Source organism: Triturus cristatus, chromosome 4_1 (assembly GCF_964204655.1).
Source record: "Triturus cristatus chromosome 4_1, aTriCri1.1, whole genome shotgun sequence".
Taxonomy (NCBI): domain Eukaryota; kingdom Metazoa; phylum Chordata; class Amphibia; order Caudata; family Salamandridae; genus Triturus; species Triturus cristatus.
Genome location: NC_140585.1, coordinates 22,906,515 through 22,932,246, shown reverse-complemented (window position 1 = coordinate 22,932,246; position 25,732 = coordinate 22,906,515). Strand labels below are relative to the sequence as shown.

The 25,732-nt window shown below is 51.3% G+C and overlaps 1 protein-coding gene across 1 annotated transcript in view; it reads right to left on the bottom strand.

Annotated features, from left to right (window-relative positions):
* LOC146839348 (chemerin-like receptor 2) overlaps window positions 1–25,732 on the bottom strand; it is a 90,480-nt gene that overhangs the window by 2,005 nt on the left and 62,743 nt on the right. The gene's annotated exons all lie outside the window — the stretch shown is intronic.

The following is a 25,732-nucleotide window of genomic DNA, read 5'->3' as shown; positions in this document are numbered from 1 at the left end:
GTTACCAAATCACAATTTGGTTTTGCGGCCCACTACTCATGTGGTATTTGGATGCGACATGTTTAGGGCGTCCCTTCAAAATACCGAATTGGATTGGTATGTATTGTTTCGTGACCAAACTCCAGTTGCAAAGCATTCATCTTTTTTCACCTCCTTAAAGGAGGTGGCAAACCATTTGCAAACAGAAAGGGGACCCGTTCCCCTTTGTGAATACTGACAAAAACATGGGCCACTGCCTACTTATAAGAAATGGTCTCATAGACCACTGCCTACTCTTAAAAAATTAAACTTACACTATTCAGTATTTGCTTTTCAAGCCCATCCCCTTTACCTTTAAGCAAAACGTGTCGCATGCCAAGAAACATAAATTGCTTTAATCAAAAAGCAATCACAGGCATAGTGGTCGGCTGAGTCCGGCAGGCCTCTCTCCCTGTGACGGCTGCAATTCCTGGTAGGCTGCAGTTTGTGATCCACCTCATTAATATTCCTGCGGGAGGTCAAATTGCGCCTACAAGGTGTGAACCGACCCAGGAGTACATGGGTTGGTTCATAAATTACCACACTGGTGGCAGAGTACTTGTTGTGAATTGCAAACTTTGGAACACACTTCCGACCCCTATTAGAACTATCCCCAATCATCTGGCATTTCGTAAAGCTTTGAAGACATGGCTTTTCCCCACTTCTACCATCTAACTGCTTCGACTCTCTCTTAGTCTCTCGCTTTTGGTCCTTGGACTGCGCCGGGACGCCTCGTTGCTGTGGCAGCCATGCGCATTACAAATTAGCAATAATAATAATAACTAGTATTTGACAACCAGTTCTTAGCACAAGGGGTCCCTTATTCATTTATTTTTCCAGTCCTAAAGGCAGCAACACGACAGCTCTGGGACGCTGATCTCCACCTACTCATGGGGATACCTACCATGATGTCATGCTCCAGATAAACACTGAAAGAACAGCCGACCTTCAAATATCTGACTTTACTCCAAAGAATCCGGCTCTCATGAGCTAGAAATGCATTCAATAAAAATGGTTCCAATTTTCACAACGACTTTTACCAATTCATTTGTATTTTTGAACTGACCTATGTACTAATAGGTACTCTCCCAAAATACTGAATCGTAGAGGGTCATAAGTCGACCTTCCGCCTTAATTTGAGTGAGGAAGGACGCAAAATGGAACACAGTACGATTGGCCAAAATCATAGCAATGGTGGGCTGCTGGTGTCAGCAGACTGCTATGTCTATGACTGCTTGTAAATAAAGGAATCTTTTTTTAAAAATTCAGCCTATTTTCCTTAAAGGAATTTAGGATACGTTAAAATCAAAAAACTAAAGGGCATATTTACAAGAACTTAACGCTAGCATCAATTTTTTACATTACAGCAGCTTATTTACAAGTTGCCGCTAACTTCAGTCAGCGGCACTTTTCCGGCGTAAACGTGAATTTTTTAAGATCGCCACTTCTGTTAGCGGGACTTAACGAAAATGATATACAAGGTGGGCATTCCGTGCAAAAACTGAAGCTAACTCCACTTCGCGATATTTACAATGAAATTCCTGTATGGCGATAGTCCCCCAAACTGCTGCTTAGTCCGGTTAAAGGCAGTTTTTTAAGACCAGAAACTAGCTGGTCTAAAAATTGGTGCAAACACCTGGGTACACATATAAGATGTTTGGGTGCTGGACAATGCTGCAAGGAACACTGCTGCGCTGCCCTGCGCCATAACAAAAGGTCAGAGATGCACCCTATCAATAAGATAGGGCGCATTCCTGGGCCCCATTCATGAAATTGTTCCATTGCTGCGACAAGACAGTGTTGCGACAATTTTTACTGCGTCCTCCTTGTGACACAATGGATGCGCTGTATTCAATGTACGGTGCTCCCCAAGTCGCCATCAATGAAAGACACGTCTGGAATCCTGACGTATTTGGCAGCGCTAAAGTCATGCATTGCTACAGTTGTGTCGCATGCATGATGCAACTCCAGCAATGCATGGGGCCAGTCTATCCCTATGGCACTGCGTCACCCTTACACCTGCCATGAGGTAGGCGTAAGGTTCTGATGCAGTGGCGTACTAAAACTGTCGCAGTGAAATCTGAGAGACTTCACTGCGCCACTCCTACGAGGCTTTGTTGCGTGGGAGCGCCCACCATGCAAACATCGTACCTGACGCAGGTATAATGCGGCACAAGGCTTCACATGGTCACGTATATGCCTAGATTCATCACTTTGTAAATATGGTGCAATGTGGTGCTAGATTCGCGCTGAAAGTACGTCAAGAAAATGATGCACCGGCAGCATTAAACTGCAGGAAGCGGCTCAGGATTAAGCCCCCCTGTCTTTTTACCCTATGATGGCACCCAATGGCTGCCATGCAACAACGCAGGCACCCTTGCGCCATGGTGCAAGGGTGACTGTGTTGCATAGTTGATTGATATTGTGGTTCTATATCTACTCAAGACGTCTGCAGGACTAATAGAGGGCGAAAGTGAACCAGTTGGCCGTCTTGGAGTGTTGTTTGCCTGGTTTATCCTTGAGGGGTGCCAGGATGTCTGCGCAGTTAGATATCCATCGGTGGAGGTTGTCTGCTGCGGTATTGGTGTCTGTAAGCGTTGGTGGAGTGGAGGTGCCGAGGGAACTGACGAGATGTTCTTCTTGGTCTTGATTCAGCTGCGATGGGGAGGGGGCAATGATGGCGGTGGTGTACGGTGGGCATGGTGAAGGTGTGATGTATACTATGATGGTTGGTCCAGGAGCCTTTGGTGGTGTGGATGTAGTTGAATGTTCCCCCTGGCAGAGAAGACGGGGTTGAGCGTGTGTCTGGCGATGTGGGTTGGTGCGGTGACTAGCTGCTTGAGTCCGATGTTGGTGAGTTTCTCCAGGAGGGTGGCGGTGGTGTTCTGGCCACTGAGGTTGTCCAGATAGAAGTTGAGGTCTCCAAGTATGATGTACTCTGTGGATGGGAGAGCCTGGGGTGCGATGAGGTCCAAAATGGGGGGTCATGGGCCGGGGGGCCTGTAGACAAGAGTGCCTGCTGAGGATGGTGTTGGGCTTGGTCCGGATCTGGAGGTGGAGGTGTTCTATGGTTTCCGTTGGGTCATTAGAGTGCGTGGTCAGTCGGAGTGTGCTTTTGTAGATGATGGCAATACCTCCTCCTGAGGGCTCGGGGTGGTCCTTGCTGATGATGTTGTAGCCGTCGGAGATGGCGATGGAGATATCCGGTCCAGAGTGGAGGTCAGTCAAGGTTTACGTGAAGAAGGCGATGTCTGAAGAGTTGGTGTTGAGGAGTTCCCAGATTTCTGTGGCATGCTTGTGGAGGGACCACACGTTGAGGATGATGCAGTTGAGATGGTTGGGTGCGCTGTTGGTCGGCTGGGTGGCGAGAGGCACTAGTGTGGTAATGTAACAGAAGGTGCGTTTTCAGTTTCGGCAGGTGAAGGGTGCAAGGGTATTGTTCGGTGATACTAGATGGCAGCTACCAGATGGTGCTGCGCTGTGGGAAGAGCAAGTACATTAAGGGACAGTCCCCTGTACTCCCAGGAGCTCACTACCAGGGGACAAGGAAAGGCAGAACCACCCTTGTGAGTAACAGCAGATCAAGCTGCATACCCAAGGACCTGGGCGCGAATTGGCCCATGCCCCTGCCACCTGCTGCCACCAAAGGCCGATCTCAGTGATTTGAGCCATTAGTGGAGACCGTTGCTCAATCTGCCGTGCTCTCTCCAAATCTGTGACTCAGCCAGGAGGAGCCTCAGATAGGTGGTATTTCACAAGCCTGGGTACAGAAGTCGCCGCCAACTCCGCAAGGGAACCTCCCAATGCAGGTGATTCCACAGGGCCCCCTTAGGCATGATGTTGCAGTGCTCCTGCCACACAAGTTTGACGCAGCTCCGGGGCCTCACCCTCCACAGCATCCAGGCAGCGCCACATCCTCCGGCCTATAGTGCAGAGAGGCGCGGCCCACCATCGGCAATTCCTCCATGCACCCCAGTGTAGTGGCGGCACGTGTTCTGCGATGCAGACCTCCCTACGTTGGCGCGCAGGAGTGCCTCTACAGATCACAGCTCCAAGGGGCAGTAGGTGGTCTTCTCACACAGGTCAGCAATGTGTCTTCATGTGACATGCCAGACTTCACCATCATGTAAGGGCGATCGCCTATGCCTCAATGTCTACCTGTTAAATGGTAGCGGCAGTCGTAGTCGATAACCTTTCAAGTATTGCCCGGCGGTAATCGCCTCTTATACCATTCGATGCTAAACCAACAAAGAGGCAGGCGCCGGAGACTGGAAGGCAGGAAACAAAGTTTTATTCTCTCCGGAGGAGAACACGTCAGGTCAGACAGCAAGGTATCGTCATGAGGTGCTCTAACCACATCTCTGAGGCCTGGCCTCTTATACACAGGTTTATGACTTTATTGCAGGTTTATCATACATGGCACATTCTTGAGATCGCTTTGATACATGAAAGAACATCCTCAGAATCCCCACTTCAAGCTCGTTCCCACACATATCTTCAGTGGGAGTCCCCACCCCACCCACAGTAGGAGATGGCTATCACACAGCTGGACATTCTGCCAATTCCCGGGGGGGTGTGCGACCGGTCGGGTCTCAGGGGGTGGGGGGGACCTTGATCTACTGTAATCCCTTTGATGTGGGGTGTTTCCCTTACAGTAGGGGCAATAAACTGCATCCGCAGGGCTAGGTGATGGCCTGGGATTGGTTCGGACAATCGGGCGCGGAGGAAGGGGGTTATCAGAAAGGATGTATGACCATGTATGGGATGAAAAGGAGGTGTTGGTCAGGCACAGGGTGCGATTCCATGGCAGGGTCGCGCAGAAGGAGAGGTTTTACAGCCCATGTACGAGAGAGCGGGGGTGGCCAGCGCGAGCGGGGAAGTTCGCAGCGCCTGAGGGGCGCGCTGGTGATCGGCGATGAGCGGGGAGAGAGAGTGGGGTGCCTAAAATGGCTGCCGTGCGTTTTCGGTGCGTGGCACTGGGGAGAGGCAAGATGGCACAGATAATGTTCAGTTGCAAACTAAATTTCCACATACCGCCACGGCCCAAAGGCTTGGTCCCAATGCGGCCTACCTCCACCATCAGGCCGCAACAACTCCACAGCACCTCCGCCCCCTACTCCGGGTCTCAGACAAAGGCCCAACGAGGCCTCAATGCCCCGAGGACTGTCCACACTTCTAGCCTTCGGCTGCTATGGTGTCACAAGGGAAGTGCTATTAAAAGTGATGCATCACTTGTTTTACCCAGCGATGTGCCTCTTTACATTTATGGAGCCCTCAATCTGCATTTCCTCTTCCCCTTGGACTCTGGCTGATCATCCTGGATATGGGGAGGTTTTGAGGGATTATTTATGTGTAATGACCATGCCCTGGCCTGTCCATTCTGAATTCCATTGTTATCATTTTCTTTTTATCATTGGAGGTGGACTTATAGGATATCTTTGCCTGTAGAGGCAGAAACGTGACGTTGGGCTGACTAACATGAGTTTTTTTGCCGCTAATTAGCCTTTTGCGACTTTTCTCTTGCTAGCGGCAACATTTTTATCACCTTGACGCTAGTGTTAGCGGCAGTTTTTGCCACCACAAGTAGATCTTTTGCCCATACATATTGTAAATATGTCGGTACCAGGGCGATACATGGCAATAAGAAAATTGCTGCTAACTAATGCTAAAGCTAGTTAGCAGCAGATCTTGTAAATATGCCCCTAAAGGTCATATTAACCGCATTAGTGTCCAGGGCAGGGTAGAAAGTCACCTTGCGGTGTTGCCCTGCGTCACAGGGAAGGGGCAGGAATGCATTTATCCACTGCAGCCCATTCCTGTCCTTTCACCCAGCGCTGGTGCCGTTCTGCAGCCTACTGCCAAGGCAGGTACCCTTGCACCATGCTGCAAGGTTGCCTCTGTATTAGGCAGCATTGTGTTTGTGCAGGAAGGGTCACCTTTCCACACAAAAACAATCCTGAGAGTCTTTTTACTCTTTCCTTGTGTGCTGCACAATGCAGCACACATACAAAGCGGAGATAACAATGAGAAATAACGATTTTTCTCCTCATGACGCTTCGCCTGGAGAGACGTATCTTTTTGGCACATTCAGAGGTTTAAATCTGGGCATGCGTCAAAACCATGGAGTTGTGTGCGAACACCCATGCAATACCCATGAAACACTACCCAGGGCAGAGTAACGCAATTCAGCATTTTGCACTGCGTTGCATTACTCCATATTTTTGAAGCTACTCAAAGCCACGCAAAGTGGCTTTGCGTGGCTTCAAAAATATGACTTAATGTTTGCGTTGCTTTTGCACCACGTTAAGTGCTGCAAGAATGACACAAGCCAGGTTATAAATTTGGCCCATAACGCTGCTCAAACCATTTTTACAAGTAGGCAATGGGCCCTTGCACCGCTGTCTATGCCTAAAAAACATTCAGATTATTTTGACATTTGTGAATGGGTGAGAGCACGTCCTTAGAGCTGGTGGTAAAATATTAATGCTGCAACAGATGCGGGGGTAGATGTGAGGGTGAGTGAAGAGGAGCGTGGGTTTCTAGCGGGTTGGTGGTAGTTCAGTCAATGGTTGAGATAGGAAGGTCATGATCATGGAGGGCTGTGTAGGAGTGCGTGAGGATCTTGGACTGTAATCTTTTCTGGATGGGGAGCCAGTGAAGGTCTCTCAGGTGGGGGCGATGCAAGTTTGATTGGGGAGGTCCAGGATGAGGCTTGCTGCAGCGTTCTGGAGTCTTGTGAGAATCTGAGTGGAGATGCCGGCATGGAGGGCGTTGTCGTAGTTGAGGCAGCTGGTGACGAGGGCCTCTGTGGCTGTCTTTCTGGTGTTGGTTGGGATCCATCTGAAGATTCCGCGGAGCATGCAAAGGGTGTGGAAGCAAGAGGTGGCGACTGCGTTGATATATTGTTTCATGGTCAGGATGATGCTCAGATTGCATGCTTGGTTGGTTGGTCAGTGTGGGCCTGAGTCCGAGTTCTGCAGGCCATCAGCTATGGTCCCATGTGCAGCTGTTCTTCCTGAGGATCTGTACTTCAGTTTTCTAGGAATTGAGTTCAAGTCAGTTGTCTCTCCTCCATTTGATTATGTTTTTTATGGCTTTACAGAAGTTGGTTTGTACATTGGAGGGGTCCTTGGTGAGCGAGAGGATCAGTTGAGTGTCGTCTGCTTCGGAGACTATGTTAAGGCAGTGGGTTCTGATGACATCGCAAGGGGTGCTATGTAGATGTTAAACAGGGTGAGGGCTGAGGGATGATCTTTGTGGCACGCCACAAATGATGTCTTTGGGCGCAAAAGTGAAAGGAGGTACTTGGATGCCCTGTGTGCATCCTGTAATGAAGGAGGCAATCTACTTGAGGGCGTCTTGCTGTATGCTGTTGTAGAGTCTGTTCATGAGGGTGTTGTGAGAGACTCTGTCGTATGCCTCGAAGAGGTTGAGAAGGATGAAGGCCAAAGTTTCTCCACGGTCGAGGAGAGTTCTGATGGCGTCTGTGGCGGCGATCAGCGTAGACTCAGTGCTGTGGTTGGCACGGAATTGATTGTGAGGCATCCAGTAAGTGGTTTTGTTCCAGGCATTTGGTGAGCTGTTGGTTGATGGATTTCTCAAGAACTTTGGCCAGGTAGGGGAGCAGGGTGATCGGATGGTAATTTTTGAGATTGTTGAGTCAGCGGAGGCTTTCTTTATCTCATCTGCGTGGTAATTTCAGAAACTGTTTTATAGGTTGCAAACTCTCTGATTTACCAAACGTGAGGCTTTGCAACCATTAAACCGCTTGTTACATGAGGCCATATGTCTTCTACTGGAAGGACTCCACACCCCTCATATCATCACTGCAGCCTCTCAGCGCTATACTTTTTACATCGATGGATGGATACCATCAGGCATCCAATAACACATCTATCTCCAGTTTTTTAAAAGCACCCACTTTGACCATCAAAAAATGTACTGCTGATGCCCCATCAAGTCCTTTGCAATTCCAAATATGGGTGGACGCCGGGTACAGGGACTCTCAGACGTTAGATCACTCATGCAGGATTCCTCCGCGCCTTGAGATGGAACCTTCAATAAACAGAAGATTTGGATTTTCATTTACTGAAAATGTAAACATTGTCGCAAAATGTCTGTGATTGACCTAAACCTACACACATGAGCTATAAGTTACACAGCTAGCTATGACTAGAACTGAGCATTAAACCTGACATTAGTTCATGTAAACCGGTTTGACCAAGAATATTCACATGTTCATATACATTTGAGTATCATATGAGAGATGGATATCAATGTAATATAGACACTGAGGGCTAGAATGAACCCATGTACATTTTTCTATTAACCTCTCACCGATGCCAGCCTTGTGGAGGTCACAGACTGAGAATGAAACACCAGCTTAGTGGGGGGCGAGTTACTAAAGCATTGTAAGTACTGAAGAGATACCACAGGAGGACTTGTGGGGTGCTAGGGTGTCCCAGGGCATGGGTCCTTGCAAGCAGACAAGGAAGCACCCATCTTCTACACGTGGTGCTCCAAGTGTGGCAGGACAAGCAGGAAGCACCCTCTTTCCACACGTCACTCTCCAAGGGTGAAACGGCAAGCAGGAAGCACCCTTCGTTCTTCATGTCACTCTCCAGGGGTGATAGGGTAAGCAGGAAGCACCCCTCTTTCCACAGGTCACTCTCCAAGGGTGACAGGGCAAGCAACCTACAAACCAGCCTCTCTCCCTGTCCTCATCTCCTGCCCGCCCCCACAAACCAGCCTCTCTCCCTGTCCTCGTCACCTGCCTCACCCCCACCACACCTGGCGCGGTCTCTTCCAGTTGTTTCCCAGTTGCGCACCGTCTCCCAGTCGTGGGCAAGACTCCCTCCTGCTAAAGAACAGTTGAGCGGCCAGATGCTGACAGGAAACCTCGGGGGAGAAGGTTATTGAATATATAGAATTATACCTGCCCTGATCCTAGGACAGAAGTACTTGAGTGAGTCTAGGTGGTATAATACATATCCAGCCAGAAAAACGTGTTTGTAATGAAGGCCCTTTCCATCCAGATATGGGAGCAGGGTACCATGACAAAGAGGGGTACAGGAGGACGCCAGAAGCTCCCTGCATCTTCTGTGACTTCAGTAGACTTACAGCAACTAGTAAGACAGGATAACACACCCCACCTGGCATCCAAGGGCACCCAACGAGAAAGGTCTACCAGCTCAGTTACCACTGTGACCATTCTATGGTCGACGGAGCAGGAGAGCCAGACAGGATGCGTTGATGTGCCAGGCCTGGGAACGAAGGTCTTGTACAGTCACTCAGTGCCCCTGGGTAAGAGGCGCCAACTTTTATTGGGCTTTACACAAGATAGCTGAGAATCTCAGAAAGGAGCTCTGAATCCGGGTCATCCACTATCCCACTGGGATCACTGACAAAATATCGAGAAGGAGAATATCGAACTACCAAAATATAGAACGAAAAATATAGAATGCCAAAATATCGAATGCCTATCTCCAAACAGGTAAGTACAAAAATATCGAATCCCAAATATCGTTGTAAATAATATAGTTAGTCAAAATATCGAATTTTTTAAATGTCTTAAAAGTAATGTAAAATTAAGGAAATAATACATATAATTAACTGAAACATACTTACAAATACTTAAATAACTTTAACATTAATAAATAATTAATGTAAGTAAAAAAAAAATTATACATATATTAACGTAATATTAATTAAAAATATTAAATATTTTTTGCGTAGGATAGCGGGCGGGTAAAAATGACTATTCCCACTCCAGAGAGTGCAACAGTAGGGAAAGCGTTGGATAGCGTAGAGGTAAAAATTAGTATTCCCACTCCAAAGAGTGCAACAGTAGGGAACGCGTTGGATAGCATAGGGGTACAAATTACTATTCCCACTCCCAAGAGTGCAACAGTAGGGAAAGCATTGGATAGCGGGAGGGTAAAATTTACTATTCCCACTCCAGTGAGTGCAATAGTAGGGAAAGCGTTGGATAGCGTAGGGGTAAAAATTACTATTCCCACTCCAAAGAGTGCAACAGTAGGGAAAGCGTTGGATAGCGTAGGGGTAAAAACTATTATTCCCACTCCAGTGAGTGCAATAGTATGGAAAGCGTTGGATAGCGTAGGGGTAAAAATTACTATTCCCACTCCAGGTAGTGCAATAGTAGGGAAAATAATAATTTAATATTTTATTAATAATAAATTAATTATTAATACCAAATAAAAGTATTAAAATTAATTACCAATTACACAATATTTAATAATTAATTAATTATAAATAAATTTTTAAATTAATTTCCTATTAATAATTAATTAACAACCAATTAATTTTCGATACCAAAAATTAATGAATACAATTAATACCAATTAATAATTAATTAATTAATTAATTATCAATATACACAAAATATTTCTATAATTAGTTATTTACAATTAAATTACTTCCCACCATATTCCCCTATAAACCCACAACCCGCTACAAATAATAAATTAATACAATTAACATAATTATCAATTAAACAATTAATACAAATTAATTACCAATTAATACAAATTATTTAACAATTAATAATTAATCAACAACCAATTAATTTTCAATACCAATTAATAATTACCTCATAATAATTACATTACTTCCCACCCTATTCCCCTATAAACCCACAACCCGCTACAGAAGTAAAACGCAAAATTACATTAAAAATAATTAATAATTCCTACAAATTATTGTTTTATCTACTATAATTAAATTACTTCCCACCCTAATCCCCTATAAACCCACAACCCGCTACGGAATTAAATTACACAAAAATTAAATTACATAAAATTCATTACTTTAAAAATATTCAAACAGACATTCCAAAATTAATACATACTTTTAACACATACACTAACACTTAAAACACTATAAAAAAAATCGATATTTTTAACAACTATATTATTACTGTCGATATTACTTACTTCGATATTATTTAAATCAATATTTCTTACCTGATTTTCGATATTATTCACCACTATATTTTGGCAATTCGATATTCTGTCCATTCTATATTAATAACTCGATATTCTGTCCTGTCAATATTTTTAATTCGATATTATGTCTGTTTACCATCCCACTGCCCACAATGAGTCGAGGTCCACCCAAATCCAAGAAGATAGTGATGGGTGGCAAAAGCAAGGCCACAGACCCCACCCTTCCAGACATCAGGACTTCCAGATATCTGATAGTCGGTGTCCAACCAATGGCACGTAATTCAAGGAAAGGCCAGTCAGCCATCTCTTAACCAAAGTAACAGCAGAGGTGCTGCTGGTACTGGACTTGTGACACCTAGAGAAGTCAGGAAAGGTATTGAGCAGCCCAGGGATGATCGAGTGTAGGAGAGTAGGATCTGCACTTATGTTGCCCCCACTTTTTTTCTGATGTTAACACTGGTTTCTGGCTATAGTCTGGATGGGTCCCTGCTAATCAGGGCCCCAGCCTCTCTGTTCTCTCTAAACAACTTGGAGTGCATATTAGATGCACTAGTGAATGGATACTGTTGGACCCGGCCTCGTGGCGTGGTCCTTAACCCCCCTGGACTGTGGCCGTTCCCCGCCCCGGCCTTCACGGGCCACCCGTCTGAACTGCTCCAAGGCCCTTCACCTGGAACTGCACGTGGTCGCATGCTCCTCAGGGCTCCGCCATCTTGTTGGCATCTACGTCACCCCGTACACCAGCCAGAGCGACCCCGCTCAACCCGGCCTCGACCCCAGCGAAGCCCCGACATCGAGGCACCACGGACTGGCCAGGGGGTGCCGCAGGAACCATTCATCGCCCCCGGCGGAGGACGGTCTCGTTGGGACCCCCAACTGTCCTCCCCTCTCGAGGTGTGATCGCCCTGCAAACTCCCATGGGCCTGGCGCCTCTCCTGCTGGGCGTCTGGCCACCTCCACCCGGCCACTCCGCCCCCTCGGGCACAAGGGTCCGGACATCAAAGGGCTCCAGACCTATATCTGGGGCGACCCCACCACAGCTCGGCAGTTGTATCCCGGAGTCGAGAGCCCTGCTGATCGAATCGCGGCTGACCCTACGGAGAAGAACTCTTGTCGGAACCATCACGAGCCCTGCTGACTGCGTCGCGGCTCCCTCTTGTGAACCTTTCCTGAACCGCCTGGAACATCGGAGCCCTGCAGACGCCGTCGCGGCCCCACCTCGCTGAGACCTTCCTCGGAGCCCTGCTGACGACGTCGCGGCTCGAGCTGAGCAGAAACCATCTTGAGAGCCCTGCTGATTGAATCGCGGCTCTCCCCGAACTGTACGCCAGAGCCCTGCTGACGCCGTCGCGGCTCGACCCCTCCGAGATCGGAGGTCCTCCAGCTTGAGGATACGAACTGGGCCCCAGGTACCCTCGTACCACATTCCTGCCAAAGACTGTCCCGCTACCCCTACCCTTCTAAAGAGACATTGAGACTTTTGGTGGATCCCTCGATCCCTTTGTGTAAATATTGAACTCGTAACCTTTTATTGATGATAAAGAATTGCTTGTCTTGAGACAACCTCCTTGAGTCCGGTGTGGTGGTGTTACTGTGCTAGTACGTGATAGGAGAAGGATCTCTCAGGAGACTTCTCGGCAGCGCTCGGCTACCTCGTGCAGTGCGAGGGCCCCCCCCCTTGGTGGTCTCACCGACTCCTCGGGGTCCGCCTTCCAACATTTGGTGGCCAGCGACGGGATCCGAGCCGAACGCAGTACGTACCAGCCAGTACCCACTAGCTACCCATCCAAACGAATAGCATCATGAGCAGCCAGGAAAACAACGCGACAATGGAGTTCCAGCCCGAACGGCTGGAAGAATATACGCACAAAGAATTAAAACAGTTCTGCAGAGACAAAGGCATTGCAACCACCAGCCTCGGTACCAAGGAAGAGATGCAGAAAGCTCTGAGGACATGGCTGGAGGCCGGGGCAGGCCCCTCCCAGGAAGAAGGGCCCTTGCCCCTGACGGAGACCACAGCAACCGCACTGACCCCGGCAACCGGAGGACGAAAGAGCCTAGAAACCGGCCTCTCCGAAGAAGAAATACGAGAGCGGGAAAAGGTCCGGAGCCACGAGCTAGAGCTCGCCCGACTGCGACTGGACGGCGAACTCCAGCTGGCAGAAAAGAAACTGGCCCTCGAGCAGCTACGCCTTCAAGAAGAAATAGAGGAGAAGAGACGACACCGGGAGTTGGAGGAAAAGAAGCTCACCCTTGAGCACGAGCGCAGCCTCAAGGAGCTCGAGATCAAGGCCAAGAACGGAGGGACCAACACCCCCAGTACGAGAGACACTCTACCGCCTGCCGAGGCCAAAGTACATATCCCGAAGGAGGTCGTCAAGGAGTATTACAAGAATGACGATATCCAACAATGGTTCAAGGCCTATGAGGTGGCCATGACCTCCCATCGAGTGCCCCGAAAAGACTGGGGCGCAGGCCTGTGGGGGCGATTCCTGAGTGAAGGGCGGGACACGCTGCTCCAGCTACCGGAGGAAGTGATGACCTCCTACGATCACATGAAGGAGGCCCTGCTCACCCGCTACGGGCTAACAGCGGAGATGTACCGCCAGCGGTTCCGAGACTGCAAGAAAATCCCGGGTACCACATGGGTGGAATATGTGGACTTTTTTAGTCGGGCCCTAGAAGGGTGGATCAAAGGCAGCCAAGTAACCACCTACGGGCAGCTGGTCGACCTCATCGTGTGGGAACATCTTTCCAACAATTGCTTCGTGGAGCTGAGACAGCACCTCCTCGACAGCAAAATGACCGACCCGCGGAAACTGGCCGTCGAGGCCGATCGATGGGTCAACTCCCGGGTCCCCCGGAGCTCAATGGGGGAGTACCAGAGGAACCCCAACGGACCCCCACGCCGGCGCGGTGGGGGGGGAGGGCCGAACAGGAACCGAGACCCTCCCGCTGGGGCCCCCAGGAGCCCCCCTCGAGGGCCACCGCAGCCACATCTCTCCCCGAGCCTAGCACGAAGGGTGGGCCCGGCCCGACCCGGACCACGGCCACCAGGGACCTGCTATGGCTGCCAGCAAACCGGACACTTTGCCAGCGACCCGGCCTGCCCTCTGAACCGAAGAAACGGGGCCGGCGGGCCCCCGCCCCGGCAGCTGACAGCCGCCGCCTTGGGGGGAGGAGAAGAGGAAGAAGAGGCCCTCGACCAAGAAAACACTGAGTGGGAGCCGGCAGCCATGTCCCTGGTCTGCCTGGGTAGCCGGGAGATGGTACCCTGCACCCCCATCCCAACCAACACCCAGAAGTACCGGCAGCAGGTCACGGTCAACGGACAACGGGCCGAAGCCCTTCGCGACACCGGCGCCAGTATCACCGCTGTCCGCTGCCACCTGGTGACCCCTGAACAGATTCTACCGAATGTGCTGTGCCCTGTCCGGACGGCCGACAACAGTGAAAGCCTATGCCAGATGGCCCTGGTCCCCTTCGAGTGGGGAGGGGTGACGGGCCTGCTGAAGGTGACAGTGCGCGACGACGCCCCGGTCGACTGCCTCCTGGGGAACGACTTGGAGAGTTCCCCCTGGGCTCAAGTAGAACGACGAGAGCACCTCCGAATGTTGGGACTGGCTGATTGGGCCTGCGCCATCACCCGGTCCATGACCGCCCAGGCCCCCCGCTCATCCTCGACCTCCGGGACCGCCCGACCCGAGGGGCTCACACCCCCTCCCGCCAGCAGCGAGGAGGAGGCGGACACCGACCCTGGGTCCAGCGAATCCTCCCCCGAAGAGATGACTTCTCCGAGCGCCCTACCAGGGCTGACGCAATGGCAACACGAAGGGGGCCCCACCCGAGAGCAGTTCCAGCAAGAGCAACAGTCCTGTCCCTCTCTCGAAGGGGTCCGGCAGCAGGCGACCGCGCAAGCCAACGGTGACCAGACCGGCACCCACTGGATCTACTGGGCCGAGGGCCTGTTGTACAGCGAACAGAAAGTAGCAGAACTCGGGGCCAGCCGCGTGTTGGTGGTCCCCCTCCGCTTCCGGGAGTTTCTTCTCAACCTGGCCCACGATGTGCCCCTCGCCGGACACTTGGGGCAAGACAAAACGTACAGTCGTCTGGTGACCCACTTCTACTGGCCCCGGATGCGGAGAGATGTGGACAACCACTGCCGGTCCTGCCAGACCTGCCAAGCCAGCGGAAAGACGGGGGGTCGGGTCAAGGCCCCCCTCCAGCCCTTTCCCGCCGTCAGCACCCCGTTTGAACGGGTCGGAATCGACATTGTGGGACCCCTGGACCCCCAAACCGCCCTGGGCCACCGCTTCATCCTGGTCCTCGTGGACCACGCCACCAGGTACCCGGAGGCGGTCCCGCTCAGAACCATAACGGCCCCTGTGGTAGGCCGGGCCTTGATGGGGATCTTCTCCCGAGTGGGATTCCCCAGCGAAGTGGTGAGCGACCGCGGCACGAACTTTATCTCCAGGTACATGCGGTCCCTGTGGCAACAGTGCGGGGTCACATACAAGTTCACGACCCCATATCACCCTCAGGGGAACGGACTGGTTGAGCGGTTCAACCGAACATTGAAAGGGATGATCCAGGGCCTGGAAGAACCACTCAGGAGGAAATGGGATGTCCTGCTGCCCTGCCTCCTGTTCGCCTATCGGGAGGTCCCGCAGAAGTCCCTGGGGTTCAGCCCGTTTGAACTATTGTATGGACACCCGGTCCGCGGACCGCTCAGTCTGGTCAAGGAGGGCTGGGAGATGAAGCCCCGAGGCGCCCCTCCTGACGTCTACCGATACCTCCTGACCCTCCGAAACCAGACCCGCAAGTTCCGAGCCCTCGCCGAAGCCAACCTCGAGGCCAGCCAGGAGGACATGAAGCGGTGGTACGATCGCAACACTTCTACTGTAGAATTCGAGCCAGGTCAGAAAGTATGGGTCATGGCCCCGGTCGAACCCGGCGCCCTCCAGGACAAGTGGACCGGGCCCTTCAAGGTGGTGGAGAAGAAAAGTCCCGTCACCTACTTGGTCGATCTGGAGTCCCCCCGGAACCCCCTCCGGGTCCTACATGCTAACAGGCTAAAACCCCACTTCGCCCGGACCGAACTGAGCCTGCTGCTGGCGACCGACGAGGGGGGCGAGGACGACTCCGAGCCCCTGCCCGACCTCTTGCAATCCGACATTCACGATGGATCGATCGAAGGGGTCCAACTCGCCTCGTCCCTGACCCCGGAACAGCGCAACGACTGCCAGCGATTACTGCGGGACTACGCAGCCCTCTTCTCTCTCACCCCGGGGGTGACCCACTGGTGCGTCCACGACGTCGACACCGGGGAGAACCCCCCCATACGACACAGAGCCTACCGGGTGCCTGACCGAGTGCGGGCCTGCATCCAGGCCGAAGTAGCGAAGATGCTGGCCCTGGGGGTCATCGAGCCTTCCGACAGCCCGTGGGCCAGCCCTGTCGTCCTGGTGCCCAAGGCCGCAGCTCCCGGCCACCCCCCGGAGTTGCGATTCTGCGTAGACTACCGGGCCCTGAATGTAGTAACCAAGACAGACGCACACCCGATACCCCGGGCCGACGAACTCATCGACCGCCTAGGGGCCGCTCGCTACCTGAGCACGCTGGACCTCACCGCCGGGTACTGGCAAATCCAGCTCACCCCCGGCGCCCAAGAAAGATCCGCCTTTTCGACTCCGGATGGGCATTACCACTTTCGGGTGATGCCCTTCGGAATGAAGAACGCCCCGGCCACCTTCCAGCGACTGGTGAACAAAGTTTTGGCCGGGCTTGAGGCCTTCAGCGCGGCCTACTTAGATGACATTGCCGTGTACAGCAACCACTGGGCCGAGCACCTCCTCCACCTAAAGGCCGTCCTGGCCGCCCTCCAGCGGGCCGGGCTCACAATCAAGGCCAGCAAATGCCAAATCGGCCACGGATCCGTGACCTACCTGGGCCATCAAGTGGGGAGCGGGCAGGTGGCCCCCCTCCAAGCAAAGATAGATGCCATCCAGACCTGGGAACCCCCCACTACCCAGACCGCTGTCCGGGCCTTCCTGGGCCTCACCGGATACTACCGACGGTTTATCCGGGACTATGGGAGCATTGTCGGCCCCCTCACAGAGTTAACGTCCAAAAAGCAGCCCAAGAAGGTACACTGGAAACCCCGCTGCCAAACAGCCTTCGACACCCTCAAAACAGCCATGTGTACTGCTCCGGTGCTGCAGGCCCCGGACTACCAGAAGGAGTTCGTGGTACAGACGGACGCCTCCGAGTATGGGATCGGGGCCGTTCTCTCCCAAACTGACGAAAAGGGGCTCGACCGACCAGTGGCCTTCATCAGCCGGCGACTACTGCCCCGGGAGCAACGCTGGAGCACTATTGAGCGCGAGGCCTTCGCTGTGGTGTGGGCCCTCAAGAAGCTCCGGCCCTACCTCTTTGGCGCCCACTTCCGGGTCCAGACCGACCACCGGCCCTTGCAATGGTTAATGCGAATGCGGGGCGAGAACCCCAAACTGCTGCGATGGTCCATCTCGCTACAAGGGATGGACTTTGACGTCGAACACCGGCCCGGCAATGACCACGCCAACGCCGACGGCCTGTCCCGCTTCTTCCGCCTTGACGAGGAGAATCCCCAAGGAGATGGGTGACTCTCCATGCCTTCGGCTGGGGGGGACGCCTGTTGGACCCGGCCTCGTGGCGTGGTCCTTAACCCCCCTGGACTGTGGCCGTTCCCCGCCCCGGCCTTCACGGGCCACCCGTCTGAACTGCTCCAAGGCCCTTCACCTGGAACTGCACGTGGTCGCATGCTCCTCAGGGCTCCGCCATCTTGTTGGCATCTACGTCACCCCGTACACCAGCCAGAGCGACCCCGCTCAACCCGGCCTCGACCCCAGCGAAGCCCCGACATCGAGGCACCACGGACTGGCCAGGGGGTGCCGCAGGAACCATTCATCGCCCCCGGCGGAGGACGGTCTCGTTGGGACCCCCAACTGTCCTCCCCTCTCGAGGTGTGATCGCCCTGCAAACTCCCATGGGCCTGGCGCCTCTCCTGCTGGGCGTCTGGCCACCTCCACCCGGCCACTCCGCCCCCTCGGGCACAAGGGTCCGGACATCAAAGGGCTCCAGACCTATATCTGGGGCGACCCCACCACAGCTCGGCAGTTGTATCCCGGAGTCGAGAGCCCTGCTGATCGAATCGCGGCTGACCCTACGGAGAAGAACTCTTGTCGGAACCATCACGAGCCCTGCTGACTGCGTCGCGGCTCCCTCTTGTGAACCTTTCCTGAAACGCCTGGAACATCGGAGCCCTGCAGACGCCGTCGCGGCCCCACCTCGCTGAGACCTTCCTCGGAGCCCTGCTGACGACGTCGCGGCTCGAGCTGAGCAGAAACCATCTTGAGAGCCCTGCTGATTGAATCGCGGCTCTCCACGAACTGTACGCCAGAGCCCTGCTGACGCCGTCGCGGCTCGACCCCTCCGAGATCGGAGGTCCTCCAGCTTGAGGATACGAACTGGGCCCCAGGTACCCTCGTACCACATTCCTGCCAAAGACTGTCCCGCTACCCCTACCCTTCTAAAGAGACATTGAGACTTTTGGTGGATCCCTCGATCCCTTCGTGTAAATATTGAACTCGTAACCTTTTATTGATGATAAAGAATTGCTTGTCTTGAGACAACCTCCTTGAGTCCGGTGTGGTGGTGTTACTGTGCTAGTACGTGATAGGAGAAGGATCTCTCAGGAGACTTCTCGGCAGCGCTCGGCTACCTCGTGCAGTGCGAGGGCCCCCCCCTTGGTGGTCTCACCGACTCCTCGGGGTCCGCCTTCCAACAGATACTGTGGTGCCTTATGAGCCCCTAGTATATGGTACCCTAGGTACATAGGGCATAGGTACTTCACAGGCCTACCAGGGGCTGAAGCATGTAATATGCCACCCCTGGGAAGTAGACTAAATCTGACACCACATGCCTGCTACTGCAGCCTGGGTGAGGTAGTGTTAGCACTCCTCACTGAGGTATAGGTTTCCTATTTCTCACGATACACACACATATAAACCTATCAGTCACCCCTAAGGCAGGCCCTATCAATCCTGAGGGGAGGGTTCTTGGTTTACAATGTGAGGGGGTGCAACTGCCTGAGCAGGACCCCTCTGCAGCTGGCAGAGTCTATTCTCTGTGGCTGTTTGTGGATGTGGTTAAACCATATACTCTTAAATGCATTATAACCTACCGGTAAATGCTAACTTTGGAATGACTGCATTAAAACATGTCGTGTTTGGTGTCAAACAACTTGGAATCATACCCCCACACCAGTAACTAGTGTGGGAGTATGATCCCACTCTTCTAGAGAGGACGCCGTACCCACTGTGGAAACACAGTAGAAATCTGAAAGAGCCATGGCATCACAAAATGGATGCCACCAGCACAGACACTGGGCTGCCCTCCTGCTGCTGACTGAAACTTGCAGTGGAGGAGGCCCAACAATAGGCATCCTGTCACAGGGAGGTGTCACCACCTTCCAGACAGGATTTAGTGTATTGGGGCTGGGTGGGTGCACTCTTAGAGTGCTTTGAAGTCCTGCACTGGGGGAGCAGTAGGCTCCTCTGTGCATATGCCAGCTCAAACCGGTTCAGGGGCTACATGCCCCTGCTCTGGCACGAAACTGGACAAAGGGAACTGGGTGTAACCACCCACTCCCCTGACCCTCCCAGAGGAGTGGTCATAGAGCTAGTTCCTCCCTTCCTTTTAGTACAAGTTAGGGAACCCTTGCCATTGCAAGTTAGATATCCCTGGATGACACTTTACAAGAAGAATCCTGGCCCTTCGATGTTCCACTACCTTTGGAAGATGGAAGAATCTCCCTTGGAGTCAAGGAGTGACTCCCCTGCTTGGTAGGCACCAAAAACTTGAATCAATTGTTGCAAACTTTCCCGCTCCCGCCGGAGTCCAAAGTCCCTGCATCCCTGGAAGTAGATTTCCTGACTTATCTATGGCCATTGTGAGTCCCCAGCAAAGCTGAGGTGAGTGGACCCCACGAGTGAGGAGGAACAGCAATAACCAGGTACTGTGCACTATTGTCAAGTGCAACCCCTTCACGATGTTCTACGAACTTGTGCATTAGACCACGTGTGGCCCAAGCCTCCAGCAGAATTTCCCTTGAAAATCAGAGGCCTACCTCCTCCCGAATGACCGTGGGCTCCTGTGAAGTGAATCCTCATGAGGCGTCTTTGCAATCCCTTGCCTATTGGCTTGTGAGTCCTCTGAAGACTTTCTCATCAAACCAAAGGGCTCCCCTGATTGCTACAGGCCTGCTCTCACTTACTCTCACTGGGTAAGTCCCTCAGACCTTGCTGGTCTGCACCGCTGACTTTCTTCAGTTTCCATGAGACTTGCTATTGCCAAGGCTTGTTGGCTCCAATCCGGTTGCCGACACCTCAGTAAGCTGTAGACTTTGTGGGACACTCCGTATCCAGCTGCTGGTCATCGTTGATGCCTCCTGGACCTTGTGGCTGAAGAGTCAAAACACCCTTGATCTCCTGAAATCACCCGACTTCCGTGGGCATCAATCTTCCTGGCCCCGGGTCACTGGCAAGTGACTGTGAACACTGTCCCTTCTGCTTTCAGGTCATCTTCATCTTGAATCCAGCCTTGGATTCCCCCGGACACTTCTCCAGTCTTCGCAAGCAGCGAAACTTCATCGGCTTCCATAGAAAACAACGACGCGACCCGACACCAAAAGACACCTATGCACCCGGCTTCCCTGGGTGAGGTAACTCGTGCACTCCAGTGCTCCAGTGTGTGTTGGCCCTCGAATTACTTACCTTGTAAGTGGCTTGCTTGTAGACTTCCTCGATGACTTGCTCCATTGAAATCAATAGGGGACCCGCGGCTGTGTTCTCACACTGCACGCGTCTCTCGTGGGTCTTTTACTTACCTGCCTTGGGTGGATTAGTGAAGCCCCAACGATTCTCCAGGCCCTAGGCCTTGTCCCCTTGCAAGTCAACTTTCCTAAACCTCTTTTTTAGTATATGGTCTGGTACGCCCCTAGGGCCCCAGCCATATTTGTGCTTAACTTATTGTGAAACGTTGATATTTGTGCATGTCCTTGACTTCTAATCTCATAAAGAGATTAGTAGAGTGTGTCTAGAAATAAATACATATATATTTGATATATATATCCCTGTGTGGTGTCCTTTCATTTGGTAATTCAAGAGATTATAATGTAAAACAAGCTGCTTTTCATTCCTCTGAGACTTAGCCTGAAAGCTGCTCTCCACAGCTACCACTAGGATAGCTTTCTTTAAAAGGTTTTCTTAAACCTATCTACCATAAGAGTCGAATTGGACTGGTGCAAGGTGGCCACTATAACTAGTGACCAGCATATGCCAGGCCAACTTCTCACATTGGTGGGCAGCGTGTGGGATTCCAGCTTGCCATTGTTTTACCAGAAAATCTCTATTTGAATTACTAACTGAAAACCACTAAAGGTACTCAAGGTACATATAAAGTCAAGCTTAGTATCAATAAGTTCTACTGAACTTAGAGCTGTTTGTGAAGGGATAGAACACCTTTGCTACAGCTCAAGCTAGGATCAGTAGGCCACAAACTAGTGTAGGTAGTACAACACTGCACCACACTAGAATGTCCTCAAGGGATGGAGCCAGTGGGTCCACCCTGCCTCAGTATAAGGACATGACCTTCTTTGACTTGAAGGACATGTGTGTTGCAAGACACCTGAAACTAGGACAGAGTTCATCCAACTAGGCCTGATAGATCTGCTAACAACAGATGATCTGAGGTTGGCTCTAGTAGCTAACAGATCTGAATCAGGGAGTGGGTCAATTACAGTGTCTGGGTCAGATGATGAAAATCATGATGACCAGAACTCTGTGATTGAAGGGCCAGATCCAGAGGGATCTGAACAGGAGATTCTCCCTAAGAGAGCTGACAGAATGGAAGAGAGACCTAGGTCCCCTTCAAGGGAATCTGACCACTCCTATCACTCTGGAAGAGTATCTGTCCATCAGAGGAGCTCATACTTTAATAGAAGAGAGACCTCCACTCAAAGAATGTACAAACTGCTGCAGTATGAGGAAGCAAGATTTGCCCTCAAAACCAAGCAGTTGGCATTAGACAAAGAAGCCTTTGAGCTCCAGAGAACTTCTAGAAGAGAGGGGTTAGAGCCCCCTGGTGGCAGCAACAGTGTCCCTAGAGGTAGAGAATATATTCCAGACCATAGGAACCTGTCCAAGAATGTTCCTCCCTACCAGAGTGGGGATGATATCCACAAATGGATAACTGCCATGGAGAGGGCCTGTAGAGTACAACAGGTCCCCCAGAAGCAGTGGGCAGCAATCTTGTGGCTCTCCTTTTCAGATAAAGGTAGAGACAAGCTCCTCACTGTTAGAGAAGAGGATGCTGATGACTATGAAGTCTTGAAGAGTGCATTCATAGATGGGTTTGGCTTAACCACTGAACAGTACAGGTTGAAGTTCAGAGACACCCAGAAAGCACAGACTCAGGACTGGACTGACTTTGTTGATTGTGCAACCAAGGCTCTGGAGGGTTGGCTGGTTGGTAGTAGAGTTACTGATTTTAAGGGATTGTATAATCTTATGATGAGAGAACAGATCCTTAATAATTGCCAAAACCAGTTGTTGCATCAGTACCTGGTGGACTCTGATCTGACCTCTCCCCAAGAATTGGGAAAGAAGGCAGACACATGGGTTAGAACCAGGGTGAGGCAGAAAACCCAGAACCAAGGGGGTGACACTAAGAAGCAGGATCCTAAAGGCTCTGAGAAAGGTGGGGATAAGTCAAAAGACCAGAAGTCTTCACAAGCTCCCCAAAAAGCTGCACCTGGTGGGGATTCACAGTCTACAAAGGGAAAAGGCCATAAGAAGCCCTGGGGCAAATTCTGTAAACAGAAAGGGCACTGGAATTCTGACTGTAACAAGTCCAAAGACCAAACCACCACCACTCCTGCCCCTAAGGCAACTGTTCCCCCTAGTACAGCTACTGGTAGAGGTGGTAATCAGAATAAGGGTGTAGTAGCGTTGACCCTGGGTTCTGAAGTGTACTCTGGCCTAGTCAGAGTACCCACTCAGGCATTGCTGGTATGTGAGGGAGACATTGATATGTCCTTCCTAGTGAGCCCCTGTAATCTGGGCAAATACAAACAGCAGCCTGTAATAAATGGCAAACAGGCTTTGGCATTCAGGGACACAGGTGCTAGTGTCATCATGAGAATCTGGTTGACCCTGAGCAGATCATCCTGGGTAAAATGTACCGGGTTACCAATGCAAGCAATGTCAGGACCAACCATAGCCTGGCAGTCGTGAATTTCTCCTGGGGAGGGGTAACTGGCCTCAAGAAGGTAGTAGTCAGTGCAGACCTCCCTGTCGAATGTCTATTGGGCAATGATCTAGAGACTTCGGCCTGGTCTGAAGTGTAGTTATGGACTCATGCTGAGATGTTGCGCATACCTGCAGAGGTATTTGCTGTGACCAGGTCACAGGCCAAAATGCATAAAGCTGAACGAGCTCTGGATCCTGAAACTATGGACCAGATGCTATCCAAGAGGAGGAGCAGTAGGGTTAAGGCAGTGCCTTCCCCTCTGTCTCAGATCACAGATTCACCTCTTGAGGGAGGAGAAGCAGATCCTGAAGATGGAACTGCCCCAGAGGGACTTTAGCCTGATCAGGTTGAGTTCTTGGGGGCAGGGGGACCTTCCAGGGAAGATGTGAGTAAGGAGCAACAGTGCTGCCCCTCTCTTGAACCCCTCAGACAGCAGGCTGCTGCTGAGGCTGCTGGGAGTGCTAGTGGGTCCCATAACGTTTATTGGGATGAGGGACTCCTATATTTTGAGGCTAGAGATCCTATCCCTGGTGCCACCAGGAGGTTGGTAATACCTCAGAGGTTTAGGGGGTTCCTCTTGACCCTAGCACACAACATCCCTTTAGCAGGACACTTGGGCCAAAACAAGACCTGGTATAGGCTTGTTCCACATTTTCATTGGCCCCACATGTCAGAGGACACAAAGGAGTTTTGTCACTCCTATGTCAGTTGCCAAGCCAGTGGCAAGTCAGGTGACACAACAAAGGCCCCCCTGATACCACTACCTGTGGTGGGGGTTCCCTTTGAAAGGGTAGGGATTGACATTGTTGGTCCCCTTGACCCTCCAACAGCATCTGGGCACAGGTTTATCCTGGTGGTAGTGGTTCATGCCACCAGGTACCCAGAAGCAATTCCCCTCAGGACCACCACACCCCCTTGGCATGACCACAAAGCTTGGCATGACCAAAAGGCTGTACTGACTGTATACCAGCCAGGACAGTAAGTGTGGGTTCTGGAGCCTGTGGCCCCAGCAGCTCTCCAAGACAAGTGGAGTGGCCCCCTTACAATTGTTGAGCAAAAAGGAGAAGTCACCTACTTTATGAAACTTGGAACTCCCAGAAGCCCCCTTAGGGTGCTCCATGTCAACAGATTAAAGCCATATGTTGGCAGGGCTGACATGGGCTTGCTCATGGCAACTGATGAGGAACAGGAGGAGGAGAGTGACCCTCTCCCAGACCTGCTCTCTCACAACCCTGACGATGGGTCAGTAGAAGGTGTTGCTTTGGCAAGCAGCCTTACTGACCATCAGCAAACTGAATGTAGACAAGTTCTGCAACAGTTTAGACATATGTTCAGCCTGAACCCTAGTCAGACTTTCTGGTGCACCCATGAGGTGTCAAGAGTAAAATCTACAGGCAACCTGACCATGTCAGGGACTGTATCAGGACTGAAGTCCAGAAAATGTTGGAAGTAGGTGTGATTGAGCCTTCAGATAGCCCATGGGCTAGCCCAGTAGTTCTAGTACCCAAACCTCATACCCAGGGTGGTAAGAAAGAAATGTTTACGGTGCCCTATATACACTGACAGGAAGTTTATGTTGCCTCTATTAACCTGACTTCAAGTATGCCTCATGTCTCATGCCTCGTGTAAATTTGGATGCAGGGTAAAATAGAGGGTAATAGAGAGAGTTAGAGAGTGAATGGTCACACAGAGTTACTGACCCAAGCCACATGAAACCTCATACAAGGCTCATGTAACCTCATAATAACCTATGCTGAGAAAAGGAACAACAGAGTGATGCATAAGTATGTCATGCGGTCCTAGTCAGTAATAGGTGACCTAATCTTGATTTCTGACAACCGTTCATCAGGTCAATCATAGTCAACCTCTGCAATCCCATTGCTACATATGGCCGTGATCAACAATTACAAATGGCGATCGTTACTGTCTGCTTGCTACGTAATCTTCTACTCAAAATCAGGCAATGAGTCAATGAGATGAACTGTGCCTGCAAACATCCTGCCAGCACATTATCATACCGATCAGACACTCTGACAAGCATACTCAACATTAACAATCCAAGGTTTCGCGCTGTGTGGCTACAAACTGGTGGACTCAGCCAAATTCCTTCCATGTAAATTCTGTGCTCTGACTATTGCCTCTTAAAGTATGTGCAATTTATTCACGTTTCTGCCTGCCTGCCTCATAAAATTGTGTCTAACTAACTATCAAATCCAGATCTCATCACTGGAAGAAAAGGGCTGTTGAGCCCTACAGTCAAGAGATAGGCCCTGATCTAACCTCTAAAACCAACTTGTCGCTGTTTGTGCCACCGGTCGCTGTCGGAGGGGTGACTCTGCTCTCTAGTAAAGCCTCAGGAAAACATTCCTTGGGAATGAAAATGGCAGACAATGAGA